This window comes from Physella acuta, unplaced genomic scaffold (genome assembly GCF_028476545.2).
Source record: "Physella acuta isolate Inbredline_101_S28 unplaced genomic scaffold, ASM2847654v3 ptg000589l, whole genome shotgun sequence".
Taxonomy (NCBI): domain Eukaryota; kingdom Metazoa; phylum Mollusca; class Gastropoda; family Physidae; genus Physella; species Physella acuta.
The window spans coordinates 42,501-63,625 of record NW_026732108.1 but is presented as its reverse complement, the minus strand read 5'-3'; the positions used below and the strand labels follow the sequence as shown (position 1 = coordinate 63,625).

At 36.4% G+C, this 21,125-nt stretch overlaps 1 long non-coding RNA gene across 1 annotated transcript in view; it reads left to right on the top strand.

The window, feature by feature from the left end:
* The window catches only part of LOC131947210 (uncharacterized), a 51,433-nt gene extending 40,269 nt beyond the window's left edge, over positions 1-11,164 (top strand). Inside the window, exons 2-3 of the long non-coding RNA XR_009387848.1 lie at positions 7,343-7,441; positions 11,036-11,164. This is a non-coding gene — a long non-coding RNA (uncharacterized LOC131947210). The remainder of the gene's footprint in view (positions 1-7,342; positions 7,442-11,035) is intronic.
* Positions 11,165-21,125: the final 9,961 nt, after the last annotated feature.

Genomic DNA, 21,125 nt, shown 5'->3' with positions numbered 1-21,125 from the left:
TTATTCTATCACGGCCGTATTAACTCCCTTGAAAAGAACCGAAAAAAATAATAATAAAAGAACATTAATACATATAACAGCGGATCCCATGTAATTGAAGTAATGCATTTTTCCCATTTAAAATAATTACTATAAAATATATGAAAAAGCTTTTTTCTTTCTTTTTGCAAATAATTTCATAATTGTATTTTTAGATTTGTCTCAACGTTCATTTATCTTAATTTGGGCAGATTACGAATTCTGTAATAAACTATCCATCACTGACTAAATAAATACAGCGGAGTGTGTTCATTTGTAGATGATATTTTTATTTATTTTACTTTGCACTATGGGGGATAATGATGACAGCAGTGTATTTGATATTGAAGTATATAAACTTGTGTAGCGAAACTTGCTAAAAAAAGCTACTTGGTAATTTGTTTAACTGAGTTGCGTTATTAACTGGATTACTTTGACATCGAAATTATTGATCAACTAAGTTTTGCCGCCTAATCATTTAACTTAAATCAAACTTAAAGCAAAGAACCTTTAATGTTTATGGTATTTATTATGTTGCTGATGTCCCAAATACATGAATGGTAGAACACTCAACTGCTAACCACAACGTTGCGGGTTTGCATCTTGATCCGGACTAGAGTCTACTCAGCTCTTATGTGTACCTGACTCACGTTAGGAAAAGTAAAGGCGGATGGGCAAAGTACTGAGTAAACTACCCCTTCATATGCCGAGGTCAAGAACATAAACTCTAGTATACCTGCTCAATGGATTATTTGTTCACTAAAGGGGAACAACAATTTGTAATGTATGTGGAATATGGGTTTGAAGTGAAATAGTGTAAGTCAAGTGTGACTTTCATCTAAAACATTCGTCAACAATGATAACGCAGTAATATCTAGTTGACAATCTAGTTAAATTAAATACTAAATTAGCCATTAAAATATAATTTAAAGATTACTGTTTTAAAATCAATAACAAAGGGGAGATAACGAACGTGGCTCAGTCACTCTATCAGTCAGGTGAGTTGTATTCACCCACGAGTGTCGTAAGCATAACAAATACAAATTTAGAATCTTTATTCAACAGTCTATTTCAACGTTAGAAAACATTTGCTGACCTGTGTCTATCTCTGCTTGAGAGTTTGTGAGGCGAAGGTCTATATGGTTTGGCTGGGGCTTTTGGAAAGGGGGGGGGGGGGGGGTTAAAGCTTCATAGGTGGTGGGGGTGGGAGGTGAGGGCTGCTCCCTTGCAGACATATTATTTAATAGACACATGCGTCTTAGCTATGCATTTTTTCTGAAATAAGATACCTGTTCAGAGCTAAGGTGAAATAGTGTAGGTCAAGTAGATTTAACCTGTTTTTGTAACCACGATACATGAATAGAAACAGTGGTAAGCTCTATGCCCAGCCGCCTTTATAAATACGAGCCGACCCGCGGCATATCATACGCCGCTATTTAGTTTTTTTTTTTCTACTTTTCAGTTATTCATAATTTGTGAATTCGACACTACCAACGCTGCCACTGAAAATATTTCTTTAAAACACTAGAAGTAGCTCGTTAAGGACTTTAAACCCCCCGCCCTCCGTTAAAGTAAACTCCACCTAGTTACCCCCTCCCCCCTACGTTTAAAATCGTTTCAAACTAAATTATCTGCCCCTAATAGTCGTCACTAAACCCGGCTCTGTTTGTAAACATTTAGAGTGAACCACAGCTCACCAGACCATGTATGGGTGGGGGTGGTAGGGAGCGCGTTTACAGCTTGTTTTCTAGCGTCTCCCAGAAGAGAATTATATACATAGATGAGAGCTTCTGAACCAACACAAACTATTTGATTGTTTAGACACATTCAAGCGCCAACAATAAAAGGATATTGGTATTCCTTCAGTATAGTTGTATATGGCTAACGAGGATATATTCTAGCCTTATATTGTAATTGTGTTTGTATAGTTTGTGGATGTGTTCAAAATAGATCTATATCAATTGAAATAGCTCAGAATGTATGACAAGACATGAATATATGTATTGATGGTGCTACCTTATGTATCTGCTTGCTAATGACAACACTTAGCTACATTTTATAATGGTTGTCTTTACTTCAACTCATGCTAATGTTGCTAATAATGTTGTCAATATCTCACCTACTACCTTATTATACTGTAATTGCTACTTCACTATACGATTTTGTTACCTTACTACACTGTAATTGCTACTTCACTATACGATTTTGTTACCTTACTACACTGTAATTGCTACTTCACTATACGATTTTGTTACCTTACTACACTGTAATTGCTACTTCACTATACGATTTTGTTACCTTACTACACTGTAATTGCTACTTCACTATACGATTTTGTTACCTTACTACACTGTAATTGCTACTTCACTATACGATTTTGTTACCTTACTACACTGTAATTGCTACTTCACTATACGATTTTGTTACCTTACTACACTGTAATTGCTACTTCACTATACGATTTTGTTACCTTACTACACTGTAATTGCTACTTCACTATACGATTTTGTTACCTTACTACACTGTAATTGCTACTTCACTATACGATTTTGCTACCTTGCTATACTGTAATTGATATTTCACTATACCATTTTGCTACCTTGCTATACTGTAATTGCTATTTCACTATACCATTTTGCTACCTTACTATATTGTAATTGCTACTTCACTATACTATTGTTCGCTAACCTACTATATTTTTTTACCTCACTATACTGTTTTTGTCACCTCACAATAATGTATTTTCTACCTTACTATACTGTTATTTTTATATCACTGTACTGTCATTTCCTACCTCACTATACTGTTATTCTCTACCTCGTTATACTGATCTTTTCTTCCTTACTGTAAAGTTATTTCTACCTCACCATGTTGCCATTGAGAATGACATTTTAAAATTCATGCCACAATACGCGACCGTAGTTGTGTTATTCTTCGATCTTCTTTTAAAATTTACATATTCAAATCGATCTTGCCATTCGCACCAATGATGGCTGCGTACTGAATAGCACTGAACAACATACTCCGCTCTACTAGTAAACAAACCCGACAACAATGAGTACTTAGAATATTCGATCCATTACATTGAGTTTAATGGCCGAAATATTGTAATTAGTTTCTGTTTAAAAAAAAAAAACATCACAAAAATATGAATTTCAATTCTAGGGTCATTCAGTTAAAATCGATAACCAGTATTGATTAGATAATCGATACTTAGACTCTAATCACGGTCAGATTCAGTTTTAAACAGCAGTATCAAATAATCGATTTTAACAGTAAAGGTCATTCAACTAAACTAGAACAGACCAACAAGAACTATAGTAACAGACAGATAGACTGACAGAATAGTAGACAAGTAGACAGACTGATAGAATAGCAAACTAGTAGACAGACCGGCATACAGACATATAGAAAAGCAGATAAACAAACAAACATTAACTAATAGACAGACCTATACACTTATTAGCAGACAAACAGACAGACAGATTGAATAGCAGATAAACATACACCTGTATTAGCAAACAAAAATACCTACACAATAGTAGACAGAGAGACCGATATAACAGAATACACAAAGATAGCAGACAAAGAAACAGACCGACAGAATAACAGACCAATTAGTAGCATACAAAAAGACAGATAAATTAGCAGACAAACTGTCGGACAGATAAAATAGCATAACCAGATGAACAAGAGACTATTAAACATTTTCATTTGGGCGCCTTAACCCTAATCTATCACCCCCCCCCTTACCTTCACCACCGTTACCCCTGACACCCCCCTCCCCGGCAGTCTTTAACCTATTCTAAACAATGCATTACCTTTTGTCCCCAACCATAACAAGACAACCGCTCGCTCACCTGTAAGTGCACACCTCTTGTGCACCTGTAGCTCTGTAAGCTATTACCTAATTACACAATTACGATTCTTACACCGGTTCACGTCATCTCCGGGTCAGCCTGACCTTGACCTCGCGTGGATAATCCTACACTCACCTACACGTGGCGGCATTAAAATGCCAGGTACAAAACCCGCTTAACATTTCCTCCTAACAATACATCTACAAGTGTCGTCTGCTTCTACTCACCCCCCCCCCCTCTTTGTTATTGCTCACCGGATATTAACCTCAGCGCGCATAATTCCAGGTAATGACGCCACGTTTTGCTACTACACGCAGAACAAACCGCGGCTTAATTGTCATGTGGTGTTCGCTACTTGAGAATGTGCATCCGTTCAACGTAAGTGTTGCGATCTTTGTAGTGCTTGGTGTAACAATACAAATTATTTCGGTGTTTGTTTTCAAATATCATCAGCGTAATTTGACACAGATTTCATTAAATCCACACTAATCCATCAATTCACCTCCAAAAATAAACACGTAATTTGATGATGAAGCCATTGTATAAGAGCTTTAGTTAAATCCACCAATTTCACTCCACTATAATCACCATGCTACTTCAGTATAACTGTAATTTCACTATCGTGATTAAAAAAAAACAACCTTAAGTTCATTTCCTTTCATTCTGAATTTTACCTTATATCTGTACAAAACAACCATTATATCCACTTGAAAAAAAGTGGCAGTTTGAATTATGTTTTATAACTAACTGAGATTTAAAGAAAATGCAACCTCCTTCTTTTTATTCAAAAGCAATTATAACTCCACTTTTGAGAGAAACACAAAGTTAAATAAAACAATCATATTCACCTTAATAATTAAACTCGTAAAAAAAGTAATACAATTAAGAAAATAAACGTGAATTTTAGAAAACTTTAGCTGTTAAATTTATAGCTTGGTCGCACCCGAAATTTTTACATGCTTTTCTTTAGCGTCTAGGGTTTTACTTGTATTTCTCGTAATTGGAGTTTATTATCGAGATAAGACCTTTGAAAAAACCTTACATTTCCACAATTCTGAATTAGGAAACAGCTTTGTAATATGTTTCGGAAACATAATTTTATATTTAAGTATAAGATTCTATCTATCCGGTAAAAATGGTGGTACTTTACTTTTTTCCAGTTTGTCAAAATGCCTTCAAAACTTGATAAGCTCATATCATATTGTCTTGAAGCAGTAACTGGTAGGATCGTTTCACTTCATTATGTTTGAACTAACCTACTTACTTTTACGTGAGAGCGATTCAATTGGAAATACTACCCAGTGGTCTACATGGATATAAAAATGTTTAGTGGAGCGAACTCCCGAATTATTTCTTGTCAAATTGTATCAAATAGTTCTTTATGTTTCTATTTTAGTGCATTTAAACCCATGCTTAATTAAAGCTTTTTATTATAAGGTTTTCTCCTTTTTACTACTTTAAAATTTTAATAAAATCGTATGACTAATTAAATATCTAATTATTTTTTAATTAGAACATCTCGAATTGTCATGGGAAATGAATATGGAAAGCCTTAAATAAATAGCTGCATTTGAAAAGGGCAATAATTTATAGTTTTTTTTCACAAAACTGTGCACCCAAAACTCCGGACATAATGACCTAAATAACAATTTGTAAAAGATTATAAACTACTGATCTAGTTTGAAAGTACTACTTAGGTTTCAAATCTAGTTTTGTTTTGCTAAGTATAAAGCTACGGCCAGCTTAAAAACGTTAATCGCCCCACTTATCATAAAGAAAAACACTGATCATAACAAGTCATCGATGAAGCTTCTCATTAAAGATAAAACTACTCTACTAACCCGCTCCCCATAATATACAACTCAACCCACCCACAACCTCCAATAACTCAACACCAACGCCATCATAAAACATCTAGGACCCCCAACAACGTCCATAATTTCACATTTCATAACGACCATAACAATATTCCTTATGAGTGATTTGGCCCGTTTCGTTACCTATAGCCCATAAAAACTAGGTGTAACTCCGGAAAAATAAATCCATAAAATAAAAGCTAATCGGTTTCTCTGAGATCCATATCTGATTCACTTAAAACGATACCACCCTGGTATTGTATGTCCGTCCGTCCGCATCGACTCGACTATAAATATAAATGTAACCCACCAAGACACCCATAAATGGATCTGGGGCTTAGTTCGTGTACCTCGTTGATGCAATTTTCCAATAATCTTCTTTTTGTTTTGTGTCGAATTCTGCTTCACCATCAAGACCTGTCTCGTCCTATAAGGCTGTGGTGTATCATATAACTCGTGCTGAATTATTCGTTACTGGATTACCGTTCTTACATAAACGACCTAAAGTACACTCATTTATTATTTGTTTTGTTTTAACGACAAACTCGCTAGACAATGACTAAGTATGTGGAAAATTACACGATTTTTCTGGAAAAAAAAATTAGTCTTTTGTCTAGGTTTGATGTAAGTTGAATCGATACATAAAGCTTTAATATTGTATTATCACGAACGTCACGAAAAATAATCAGCTGTTTATTTTGTATATCGAAACCTTAAATAAACATAATAGCTAGCATTTTATACGAAGAAGTTGAATTTTGTGCACGTTATGTTTGTCCTATTATTTATTTCGAGTAGTTAATCTCCGTGTATATTTATTTTGAGCCGGTAGACATGTATGAAGGTTTATTAATTACTCAGGTCAATTACTAATTTAGTCATGCTCTCTTGATCAGTCAGTACTTTAAAAAATTACTGTCAGTGACTAATGTAGTCATGTACACTTGGTCCGTCAGTTCATATAAGTGGCAGTCAGTGACTAATTTAGTCATGTAAACTTAGTAAGTTCACATAGGTGTCAGTCAATGACTAAATTAGTCATGTGCACTTGGTCAGTCAGCAGTTCACACAATTGGGAGTTGGTGACTAATTTAGTCATATACACTTAGTCAATCAGCAATTCACACAAGTAGTTCCATAACTTGTTTCATCAAGTGAATGTATCATTATTTAATTTAGGCATGCACATTTTGTTAATTAAGTGTTTCCGAAAGTGCATTAAGTTGTTTCCGATGGGAAATTCGGCCACGTGTTATATTCGTTAAGTGCAACTGGCCAATTACTGTTACATTTATTTATTTTTTTTATATTATTTTTTTTTTTTTTTTTTTTTTTTTTTTATATTATTACACAACTACAGTTGGGATTCAAACACCATTGCATCGACATGACCATGATTTTGTTTATCAATTAAGTTTCATTATTCAGTCGTTGTTCGGTTGTTCTAGAATAAGGCTTTTATACTATTCTTGCGTAGTAAATGTTTCTGTCTTCACTAAAAATACCTCTGCCTATGCAATGTACCACATTATGGTAATAGTTAATTCAAGTCTGTATTTTGGATTGTTTTATGATTTTAATGGTTGTTATTTTGTTTTTCTTTGACAGAGTTGAGTCCCTTGATGTGAGCTATTGGTGAGACGAGACACGATGAACAACTCAAGCTTCATACTCAGCAACTCTACTGTCATAGAGAGGGTTCACAACGTGAGTACTCACTCTTAGCTCAATGTGCGGGGTTTGAGTATTGACAGGAAAGGGGAGGGGGGGTGCGCGGGGGGGGGGGGGGGGTAAGCACAACTCAACCGGCATTGTTGCTTGGAGGGGGGGGGGAAGATGGCGTGGAGTGGGAAAGTCTTAGAATAGAGAAACGCATTTACTTTTTAGTGCATATTTCGAAAGTGCAATGAAAACATTAGGTATTTTATTTATTTTATAAAATCAATTCAGTCGATACATCTTGCGCTTCGTTATTTGCTTTGTAAGGTTTACGTAAACAAAACAATAACGTCTTTCAGCGAGAGGCGTAGCGAGGGCGGGGCGGGGGGTGCGGACCGCACCGGGTGATACCATTTGGGGGGGGGGGCTGACACCAAGGCAAAATAAATCGCAAAATGTACAAAAGAAAAATGCTTTTTTCCAGCTCCATTAATGATCAATTAAAGTGAAATAGTCTTTTAAATACACATCTACAATTATTACAACGTGTTAACTATAGAAAAAACAGTTCTATCAGTTCTATATCCAACTGTATTATTGGCAGACTACAGATAAACATCGTTACTATTAAGTCTGCAGTGATTAAAGTTGATATATATATATATATATATATATATATATATATATATATATATATATATATATATAATATATATATATATATATATATATATATATATATATATATATATATATATATATATATATATATATATATATATATATATATATATACTGTGTTTCTTGGGGGGGGGGGGGAAGGTTGACACCACGAAGTGCCGCACCGGGTGACACCCGACCTAGCGACGCCACTGCTTTCAGCTATACTTATTTTAAGGCATAAATCTACGGTACAAACTAATTAAAATGAAACATTAGGATGAATAGTAGTTACCATTTCGAACCTGGGGGTTATAGAGCAGATGAAGTTGAGTTCACCAGTTTATGTGACATCGGCATATTGATAAAGTGGTAATGCAGTCAGCACAACGCCTAAACATCTCTTCTTTTCCAAACAAAATCAGATAGAGATTTATTTTACCGTTTGCGAGTATATTTAAAAAAAATGACATAACAGCTGTTAACATACGGGATTTAATTGTATTACAACATGAACAGATAAAGCCAGGGTAAAACAATCACCAGCTGAACAAAGGCCGATCATCTAGTTGAACACACCCTCTGTTCAAATGACGAACACAATGAAAGGGAGGCTATCGCGTCTTTCCCTATGTTAATTTCGCCTTTCATGCTGTGGTGATCTTTTTTATTTTCGAGCCATTTTTTAAAGCGTCAAAATAAAATAAAAATTAATTAAAAGCACTTGTTAACTCAGCAATAAATATGAAATCGATTTAATTAAGATGTTAAAAAATATAATGAATGTACGGGTCGCGGGATCACTAGCAATAAAAATGCTGTTTTCTGCAATGAATATTGAATGATGCACAAAAATGATGCACCGATTATTACTTGAAGGACTGTTCTCATTGTTTGAGGATTAGCAAAAAAATGGACGATAATATAGGACTTAAATGATCCAACACTAACTTGAATAACTTAACTTCATCTCTACTCATGTGGGAATAGGACCTCAACCACAACCTTCCCTATTGCCCTGACTCCGGCTGTTGATTTTACAGCCTCCCAAGACATCCCTGCTGTCTTCAGTTCTTGAAGACTCAGCCTCCCGGTCTGTCTCGGGCGCCCTCTCCATTAGACTTCCCTACGGGTTCCACTCCAGCGATCATACAATCATCACTTGCAGATTTCTCACCTGTTAGGAGATTGCTTTGAGTTGTGTGAAGATTCCCTTTCGAACCTGACGGTTCATGAGGCAAGTGAAGTAGAGTTCACCTGTTTCTCTGACGTCAGCCTGTAAAGGGTCAGCACTATGTCCAGTCGCCTTAGGCACACGTCAGAGCTAGGTGAACACATGGACATTCTCCTGACTTGAACCCGGATCCGAATATCAGTTATAATGTGTGCCTACTAGTCTATTTGTCTAACTTAGTCAACCAAATAGTCGAATATTTAACCGGCTAGTTAGTTCGTCCACTGCTTAGTAAAATACTCATTAAACCGGCATGTTAGTCATTTAGCCACCCAGTTTAGTCGGCATTTTAGCCGACCAGTTAGATTTAAAATAAACACCGGGTCAATAGATGATATAACCGTTTATGTTTATTTAGCCAGAGAGTGATTTAGCCAGTCATTTTGTGGTCTCGACAAAATGTCGTGCGCTTATCTTAGCTGCTAGTCTGCTGTGTCTAGCTGAATAAAGCGTGACAGTTGGTACAATTCCATCATGCACATTGAATAAACCACGCATTTACTAAACAAAATCTATCATAAATAAAGTAACGCCATTTTATTTTACTGAATCAACATCCCCGGGGGTCACATCCACCTAATCCCCACCCCCCTCCCACTAAATTTGTAGTTAGCTCCCTGCGTGGGTGTGAAATGACCGCTGTAGACAAACAGGCAGTAATTTCATCTATTTGGACAAGGTCAGCTTCGGGAATTTCCAGTCTCGTTCACTAAAAATAAAATGAAAGACTCGGTGATCAAAGGGTCCATCGAACTGACTCGCCGAGTCAACTTCAGGCTTTTGGGTAACCACATTACACACAGAAACACGAAATCTTTTTGGCATTTATTTTGGGAATTTCATTTTCATCGTGCTTAGGTGTCAGAAAAAATGAACCTATAGACAAAATTTTATTGGCATAATATGATGAAAAAATGTAGTCTGAAAGATTTCAATTTTTTTGGTGTATTTTTTATTCTTAAAAAATGTGTAGTAAATGTTTAAAAAAAATAAAGTAACGTGTTGCTGCTAAATTATTGATGACGAAAGTAAAATAAGGTTGAGTGCTAATAATACAATTATGGAACCGAATTGGCGTCATGTTTTCTGATTTGGAAATGTTGCTCATATATCCTATTAGACCTAGACGTCAGAGTTTCTTTCACACATCTCTAGGGGAGGGATGGGGGGGGGGGCGGAGGGGGGGGGGCGGGTCTTCTAACCGGACAAAATAGTAAAATTAAATAACTTGTTTAAAAAGATACTTCAGCAAATGTTCCCCCTTACCAGAGAAAAATAAATGAAAGAAACCCTGGACGACGCCGTCTATCAATTGTCTTTATGTTGTCGTAGTTTACATTGTCAGTACTATTTGGTCTTTACCAAGCCGATCACTGACAATATGACAGTGACTACAGTCGACTGACATTGTATCACATAGCTAATGTTTACTGACAGTCCTTCGTTTACTGTCACTGTCATATTGTGAATGATCGGTTGACATTGTTGAGTTGTCAATCATAGTGTTAAAATAAAATAAAAAGTTGTCACTGGTACAATGTCAGTTATCTACTGTCACTGATTGCCCACACCTTTTGTCACTGTCATATGTTGTCACTACTCCATTTTTCAGTCGTAATTTGTCATCGCCCCTACCCTTTTTTCCCCAGATATTTGATGTAATTTAATGTTCAAACTTGAATTCACTCCACATCAGCAGGCATGTTACCGAGTGACTTTTGTAACCGAGTGACCTCTTCTCTCCACAGATCCCCCTCTACGTCATGCTGTCTATTTTTAGCGTGGTCGGGGTAATCGGGAATGCCCTGGCTTTTTACATCTTCTTCCGCCGGCGGTCCACGTCGACTTCTGTTATCTTCATCCTGGCTTTAGCAGGTGAGTACTGTTTTACTTACTTCAGCACGTCATGTGCATTGTCAACAGACTTCTAGAGTCAAATAATAGAGGCAACAGCAAGACTTACACAAATGGGATTGTTATTCTGTTTTATTTTTGAAGTGCTTTGAGTCATCACAGCGTCATGTTTGTTTCTAACATATTTGTACAGGTTTTTTCTTACATATTTGTACGCGTTTGTTTCTTACATATTTGTAAAGGTTTTTTCTTACATATTTGTACAGGCTTTTTCTTACATATGTGTACACGCTGTTTTTTTCTTGCGGGTTAAACTTCAAAAAAGATATTCAGTCTAAGCAAAGGCACCTGCGTTGATCTACGCAAAGTATTATGTTAATCCCATATTCACCGATTCATGCCCACCCACCACACGAAAAGAAACTCCTCACATGTTGTGACTGTAATGCATTTTGATAAATGTTTATCCTAAAATCTGGTGGAGTCAACTTCAAACGTACTAAGCCACAGACTACATCATTGGGCCACATAGAAAAACAATCGGCCACAGACAAAAACATTGGGCCACATAGAAAAACATTGGGCCACATAGAAAAACATTGGGCCACATAGAAAAACATTGGGCGGCATAGAAAACCATTGGGCCACATAGAAAAACATTGGGCCGCACAGAAAAACATTGGGCCGCATAGAAAAACATTGGGCCGCATAGAAAAACATTGGGCCACATAGAAAAACATTGGGCCACATACAAAAACATTGGGCCACAAACAAAAACATCTGGCCACAGACAAAAACATTGGGCCACAAGCAAAAACATTGGGCCACATACAAAAACATTGGGCCACATACAAAAACAACATACAAAAACATTGGGCCACATACTAAAACATTGGGCCACATACAAAAACATTTGGCCACATACAAAAACATTGGGCCACAGATTACAACATTGGGCCACATACAAAAACATTGGGCCACAGACTACAATATTGGGCCACATACTACAACATTGGGCCACAGACAAAACATTGGGCCACAGATAAAAACATTGGGCCACAGACTACAACATTGGGCCACATTACAAAAACATTGGGCCACATACAAAAACATTGGGCCACATACAAAAACATTGGGCCACATACAAAAACATTGGGCCACAGACAAAAACATTGAGCCGCAACATTTTATGTGGAACTTAAATTGATTTAGTAGACAAATCATTAGTACAGTGTCTGATTACACAACGAAGGTAATCAAGCTCACAGCAAACACAACAGTAACAAAACTTCTAACAGACGAGTATAGATGACTGTAGGAGACTAGACTAATTTGTTCATTACTCCTGGCAGTTTTAGTCTAGACAAATTCTTTCTGTCTAATGAAGTGTGTGTTTTACATAAGATATGGCAATTATAATACTTCAGACACAGTATGTATATATATATATATATATATATATATATATATATATATATATATATATATATATATATATATATATATATATATATATATATATATATATATATATATATATATATATATATATAATCAATTACAATAACATTTGGTGTAGCAGTACAATAGGAAGTGACTTTTTTTCTATTTCGTCATTAACTTACTCCATGTAACACCACCCAACCACCCACCCATCCACTCCCACCTACCCTCCCTACATCATCCCACCATCCCCACACAATCCCCCCACCATCCTCCCCACCATCCCCCCACCAACCACAACTATAAGCATATGTAAGCTAAAACCCTTTGGCTCCCTCTCTCAAGTAGCTGGGATACGATTCAATAATCCTATAATCCGATTAAGCGGTTTTATTTAAACGTGATACCAATACAATAGACACATCTGACTGCACTTGAGGGGGTTACATAGATTCTACCTGGACGATACTAAAACTGACACCCACACATCTGTCATATATATATATATATATATATATATATATATATATATATATATATATATATATATATTAATCTACATTTAAATACCAACATATAGAGAAACACTTAAATATTGTGTAAGAAAGCAATAGAAAGACGTCATGCGAAACACAGTTACTGTATCAAATAATACATCGATCCTGAGTGTCTACAACACAATTTTTATTTTTCCCTTTGTGTACGTACACGTGCTTGACTGCTTGAAGTGTTTACGTGTGCGAGCAGACAGACCGGAACATGATGTACTCACGTTCGTCCTGACCGCACTCGGTACCACCCCTCACCCATGTGGAAGCAATAAGCCCCATTTCACGCAGACTTCATGCGAGTGGGGCGTGTGAGAAGTTATGGCAGGAATAACGCGGTCTCTTTGGTAATGGTCTGTTTGAATACGTAACGGCGACATTAAGTAGAAAGGCATTTGGCAATATTCAAACTGTTAACTACAGGGATAATTTTTTTTTACCTACAGAGTTTTAGTTTGTGGGGTTTTGGGCGAAGTGCTAGAACAGTTGGAGAAATGTTTGGGACTTAGGAGATATATCAGTGTGGGATTGTTAACTGTTGTTGTGTGTATGTGTGAGGGGGGGGGGATATTAATGTGTGGTATGGATCACTGTTATAGTGTTGGAGATAGGAAAATATTACAGAGGAATGTTACAGTATGAATGGGTGAGGGTGATACATTGTTAACAGTAAAGGAATGTTACAATCTGTGTGGGGGAGGGTGTCACAGTTACCAGTAGAGGAATGTCAAAGTAAGTGTGTGTGGGGGGGGGGGGGGGTATCACCCAGTTACCGATCGAGGAATGTTACAGTCGATGGGGGGAGAGTGTCGCCCAGTTACCAATACCTGAACAGTGGTCCAGTGTGGTGTGCTAATACCCTTGATTTAATTTACTGATCTTTATCTCTAGACAGGGATTGTGAGCCCTAGATGTTACACTTAGATTCTTTAAGGCATCTCTTTTTTGTCCATCACATCACCAGGCTGAACGAAATAGAAAAAAAAAAAGAAAAAAAATTGTGACTGCCCCTCTCCTCCCGTATCACTCCACCCCCCCCCCCCCCCCCCCCATCCGAAAGTTTTCAAACGACCCCAACCAACTATGATGAACATATTTTAAAGTAACCTGGATATATTTGTAGCACCCGAGGCATACCACAACACGTGTCATGCACGAATTTAACCGTTATTTGACCTGGCACCTTCCTGGTCTTAGATCCAGATTCTTGAGACAGGCTACCCGACTGGGACGGTGACCTAGATCAAGCTCTCCCTAGCACGTGACACTGACGTCATTGTATGCTCCCCACATACCTTTTGACTTACAGAAAAAAGTCTTTTTTTTTTCTTATTTGTGAAGAAGTTTCAATACGTTTTAACATTACTTCAGTTGACATCAACATAATTTAATAAAATGTTTTAAAAATAATTTTGAATAAATATCGAATTTGAGATTCTTTATTTCTAATATCTCTGTTATTTAACTCAATTAACTTCACCTTATTTTAACTCAATTCATATAAATACATTATTTTACGGAAATTTTTATAATAATTATTTTGATCTACATCCGATTTCCGAGATTGTAATTGTTTAATTAAAAATAATTTAATACAGTTAAAAAACCGAGGCATTATTTCTTCTCATCTACCGATGTTTTCTTTTTAAATCACATTTTATTAATCGCCTAGTGTGATTTTCATTTCACACTTTTAAAAAAATTATAGCGAAGATTAAAAGTATCTCGTTTTATATTGTTATTTTCTAGCATATCAGTGGCTCATTTATAGAGGTGTGGGGCTGGTTTTATTTAACGTTAGCTAATAGAATGTGGTACTTGTAACCATATTCTCAGTTATATAGAGTAGATTTAGGATTACGTAAGTTATACAGAGTATATTTAGGATCATGTCAGTCATAAAGAGTAGATTTAGGATAATCTTAAGGAAATATATTACTTATTGAATTAACCCTAACCACCACCAACCAAAACCAATCACAAAAAAAACGCAAATACAAACACAAACTAAAACACGAACAAAAACGCAAACACAAACCGAACAACAAACGCAAACACAAGCACAAGGAAAACACAAATACAAAAAAAAAACGAAAACAAATGCAAACGCAAAACACAAACCCAACGACAAACGCAAACTATATATATATATATATATATATATATATATATATATATATATATATATATATATATATATATATATATATATATAATATATATATAAAGATAAATCGTTTTTCATAGCTCATAGACAGCTCTTTAATAGCTATTTAAGTTAAAACGGTTTTGTAGATGAATGCACATCCCCTTCCATTTCAAGTTGTCAAAAACTCCTCTAGATTTGTGCCGAGCGTGAAGGCAGATAAATCTAAACCTGGACATGCGTCAAGAGATAGCAATGTGTTTAGACACTCGAATAAAGGCAGTCCAGATTTGAAACGTCTTATCGATGCAAGGTCTATGGACCTTGAAGACTTCCATACCCGTCTCATTTCTCTCTACAGCTTGTCTGTCTATGACAGGACAACAAAGTCTGTGGACCTTGAAGACTTCCATACCCCAGCTCATTTCTCTCTACAGCTGGCTGTCTATGATAGGACAACTGAAGACATTTCTATAACTAGCTCTAGTCTACTGTTCTATTAATATATTTTTACTTGAAAGCTATTGTGGAATCTAACTTATACATCTATCTTTTATATATATAATTCTCTTCTTGGAGACGCTAGAAAACAAGCTGTAAGCGCGCTCCCTACCACCCCAACCCTACATGGTCTGGTGAGCTGTGGTTCACGCTAAATGTTTACAATCGTAGAGCCGGGTTTAGTGACGGCTATTAGGGGCATATAATTTAGTTTGAAGCGATTTTAAACTTAGTGGAGGTAACTAACAGGAGGCTTCTTTCACGGGGGGGGGGGGGGGGGTGTAGGGGGTGTAGGGTAGGAGGGGGAAAGAGGGGGGGGGGGTTATCGTTCTTAACGACCTACTGATAGTGTTTTAAAGCAAATATTGTCAAATTCACAAATTATGAATTACTGAAAAGTAGAAAATAAAACAACTAAATAGCGGCGTATGATATGCCGCGGGTCGGCTCGTACATTATAACTTAGAATAGTGTTTATAAAAAAAGTAAAGTTCCCTTTTCAAACCTGACGGTCTATAGGGCAAGTGAAGAAGAGTTCACTTGTTTCTGTGACCTCAGCATTTGAAGGATAGTGTGGTCAGCACTATGCCCAGCAGCCATTACTTTCCCTAACGTGAGTTAGGTACCCATCACAGCTGGGTGGACTCAGGGACGAGCAGTGTATAATCGCTCGCTAATTAAGAGCGATATATGTTAATATTTATGACATTTAATTTGTAAGGAGGTTTTGTGGACTTTTTCGTAAGAAAACTGTAATCTAAAAAACGTAACACTTCGTTAATAAGTTTTTATTTTTATTGATGACGTCACTTACCTATGTGGGACTACGTGGCTTATCGATTTAGCTTTCGACTGCTAACCGGAAAGTCTCCAGTTCGAATCCGGGTTGAAGTCAATATAACGTCACTGAGTTCACCCAGCTTTGATGGGTACCTAACTCAAGTAGGTAAGGTAAGACGACTGGGCATAATGCTGACCACACCATCCCTTCATTTGCCGAGGCAATAGAAACAGGTGAACTGTCTTCACTTGCCCCATAGACCGTCAGGTTCGAAAAGTGAACTTTACTTTCTATTATACTATTTACACTATTGGCTGTAGCTAACACATATCATTAATGTGTGATGTAGTGTGTTGCAGCATCTATATCTAGAGAGGCACAACACACACATGTAAAGCCTTTTGAATATATTTGAATGGGATGACTACATTACACCACCCTGCCGATGTTGCTTGTGATAATCTCTAAATCAAGCCTGAACTATGGTTTGCTTAAATGTAACATTAGAATCCGTGACGGACAACCCATGTTTTAACGGAATGAAAGTCTGTCAACGGGTCATTAAGTTAATTAACTCCACGAGAGTTAACCCTAGTGATGAGTGATCTAAAAACTCGGGGTTGGGTTATTGATAAAAAGCCTGATGTGAAATCGATCACGTGAAATTCATATCGGGATGAGTCCATAGGTCTCTAGCCTGAAGGCAGATCTACATAATGATGTAAGTAATGAGTGTAGGAGGGACAGGGTGGGCGTGGCTGGGATTGGGGGTGGGGGTGGGGGTGTGTTCCCAAGGTAACCTTTCTTTACGTAATCGTTTTCAAAAGTAGGACAACAAAATTAACCATACAATTTAAACATAAAGTAGAGGTAGAGGCCAACATATAACATACATTCGAAGTCATGGAGTTTGAATACAAGAATGTTTAGTTATTAACGGTACTAATGCTAAATACATTGCAGACAAACAAATTAAATATTATAGAATGTTTGATTCTATACCGTTGGTATTGTTAGAGACTAAAATAAGCGATTGAGAACATGTAAGGTTCAACCGATGTTTAGCGAAACAAAAGTTTCGAGAAATTTTGAAGTAATTTTTGCACCTAAAACACGTTTAAAACGTGATGAAAGTGGTATGTTTTTCCACTCACTATCTTTAGTTTGAGCTCGACATAAAGAGCGATGTTATTTATTTTTTTGATAACTTTAAGAATTAAAAACAAACATTAAAACTTAAAGAAATCTTTTTTCGTCCGAAAAAAAAACTAATGGGGGGGGGGGGGGGGTGGGGTGGTGTTAATGGGATTTCTCCCAGCATAGATCGCGCCAACTAGAATCTTCTTATCCAGACACACTGAAATAGAAAATAAAAGACAATTATTTTGTGATTTCACTATTGAAAGACAATTATTTTGTGATAACTTAACCGTTGAAAGACAATCATTTTGTGATAACTTCACTATTGAAAGACAATCATTTTGTGATAACTTTACTAGATCCAGTTTGATATCCGATACAACCAATCTCATTGCTTTTCCCAAAGCGTCCCAGACATTCAACTTCCACGCGTACATTTTAATTACAATTCCTAAATGTGATTGTTTAATTAACCTTTTATTTTTTTAGCACCTTGTATAATAATTGGATATTAAAATTCAGTCATTTTAAAGGAAGATTGAGAGAGAACTTCAAAGTGGGAAAATGTGGACAGTGTGAAATTGTATCTGTTCGTCATTACTTGTTGCCGCTTTGAGAAGTAAACAAATAAATAATTGGGATGCCAATTAGAGTTTTGAATTACATTTTGATATTCAGGTTAATTAAAAATCTGATTACAGACTGGTGTTAATTAACTCACGTGTTTTAATGAATTTTGATGGTCGTCTGACTCTGATGGGTTACAATGGGTAATTGTCCGGGTAACTAATGTCATTCACACAGACAGTAACTGATGTCATTCACACAGACAGTAACTGATGTCATTCACACAGACAGTAACTGATGTCATTCACACAGACAGTAACTGATGTCATTCACACAGACAGTAAGTGATGTCATTCACACAGACAGTAACTGATGTCATTCACACAGACAGTAACTAATGTCATTCACACAGAGAGTAACTAATGTCATTCACACAGACAGTAACTGATGTCATTCACACAGACAGTAACTAATGTCATTCAAACAGAGAGTAACTGATGTCATTCACACAGACAGTAACTAATGTCATTCACACAGACAGTAACTTATGTCATTCACACAGACAGTAACTAATGTCATTCACACAGACAGTAACTGATGTCATTCACACAGACAGTAACTAATGTCATTCACACAGACAGTAACTGATGTCATTCACACAGACAGTAACTAATGTCATTTACACAGACAGTAGCTACTGTCATTCGAACAGAGAGTAACTAATGTCATTCACACAGACAGTAACTAATGTCATTCACAAAGACAGTAACTAATGTCATTCACACAGACAGTAACTAATGTCATTCACACAGAAACAAATGTCATTCACACAGACAGTAACTAAAGTCATTCACACAGACAGTAACTAATGTCTAACAGACAGTAACTAATGTCATTCACACAGACAGTAACTAGTGTCATTCACTCAGACAGTAACTGATGTCATTCACACAGACAGTAACTAATGTCATTCACACAGACAGTAGCTACTGTCATTCAAACAGAGAGTAACTAATGTCATTCACACAGACAGTAACTAACGTCATTCACAAAGACAGTAACTAATGTCATTCACACAGACAGTAACTAATGCCATTCACACAGAAACAAATGTCATTCACACAGACAGTAACTGATGTCATTCACACAGACAGTAACTAATGTCATTCAAACAGAGAGTAACTGATGTCATTCACACAGACAGTAACTAATGTCATTCACACAGACAGTAACTAATGTCATTCACACAGACAGTAACTAATGTCATTCACACAGACAGTAACTGATGTCATTCACACAGACAGTAACTAATGTCATTCACACAGACAGTAGCTACTGTCATTCGAACAGAGAGTAACTAATGTCATTCACACAGACAGTAACTAATGTCATTCACAAAGACAGTAACTAATGTCATTCACACAGACAGTAACTAATGTCATTCACACAGAAACAAATGTCATTCACACAGACAGTAACTGATGTCATTCACACAGACAGTAACTAATGTCATTCAAACAGAGAGTAACTAATGTCATTCACACAGACAGTAACTAATGTCATTCACACAGAGAGTAACTAATGTCATTCACACAGAAACAAATGTCATTCACACAGAGAGTAACTAATGTCATTCACACAGACAGTAACTAATGTCATTCACACAGAGAGTAACTAATGTCATTCACACAGAAACAAATGTCATTCACACAGAGAGTAACTAATGTCATTCACACAGAGATGTCATTCACACAGAGAGTAACTGATGTCATTCAAACAGAGAGTAACTAATGTCATTGACACAGACAGTAACTAATGTCATTCAAACAGACAGTAAATAATGTCATTCACACAGACAGTAACTAATGTCATTCACACAGACAGTAACTAATGTCATTCAAACAGAGAGTAACTGATGTCATTCACACAGACAGTAACTAATGGCATTCAAAGAGACAGTAACTAATGTCATTCACACAGACAGTAACTAATGTCATTCACACAGACAGTAACTAATGTCATTCACACAGACAGTAACTAATGTCATTCACACAGACAGTAACTAATGTCATTCACACAGACAGTAACTAATGTCATTCACACAGACAGTAACTAATGTCATTCACACAGACAGTAACTAATGTCATTCACACAGACAATAACTAATGTCATTCACACAGACAGTAACTGATGTCATTCACACAGACAATAACTAATGTCATTCACACAGACAGTAACTAATGTCATTCACACAGACAGTAACTAATGTCATTCACACAGACAGTAACTAATGTCATTCACACAGACAGTAACTAATGTCATTCACACAGACAGTAACTAATGTCATTCACACAGACAGTAACTATTGGCATTCACACAGACAGTAACTAATGTCATTCAAACAGACGTTAACAAATGTCAATCACAAAGACATGACAATAGTCACAGACCCAAAGATATAAGAATAGACATTGAAAAAACACACAAACAGTCGCAAAAACAGCAACAACAAAAAAAAAACAGAATAATTATCCGCCATCCTACAAATACAAGGATAGACCAACTTATTCAAGACAGTTTTTTCTGTACTGTTGGCATTTTACCCAATAAAAAACCACCAACATTTGCTTGTTAAAAAATGTTAACAAATTAAAGCTTGATTCCAATTTGATTCCAATTTTCATTTTCTTGCAATTTTTTTTACCTTTTGTAAAAGAATCGCGGCATTGAAACGGTGGACTCAGGTTTCTCATTATTCCGGCATCACAAGACCGCCAGCTCCGTGGAACCGAAGAACGTCGCATTTCCCGAGTTTCGTCTTACCAGACAGCATTTTTGTTATCTATTTTTGTCGGCGC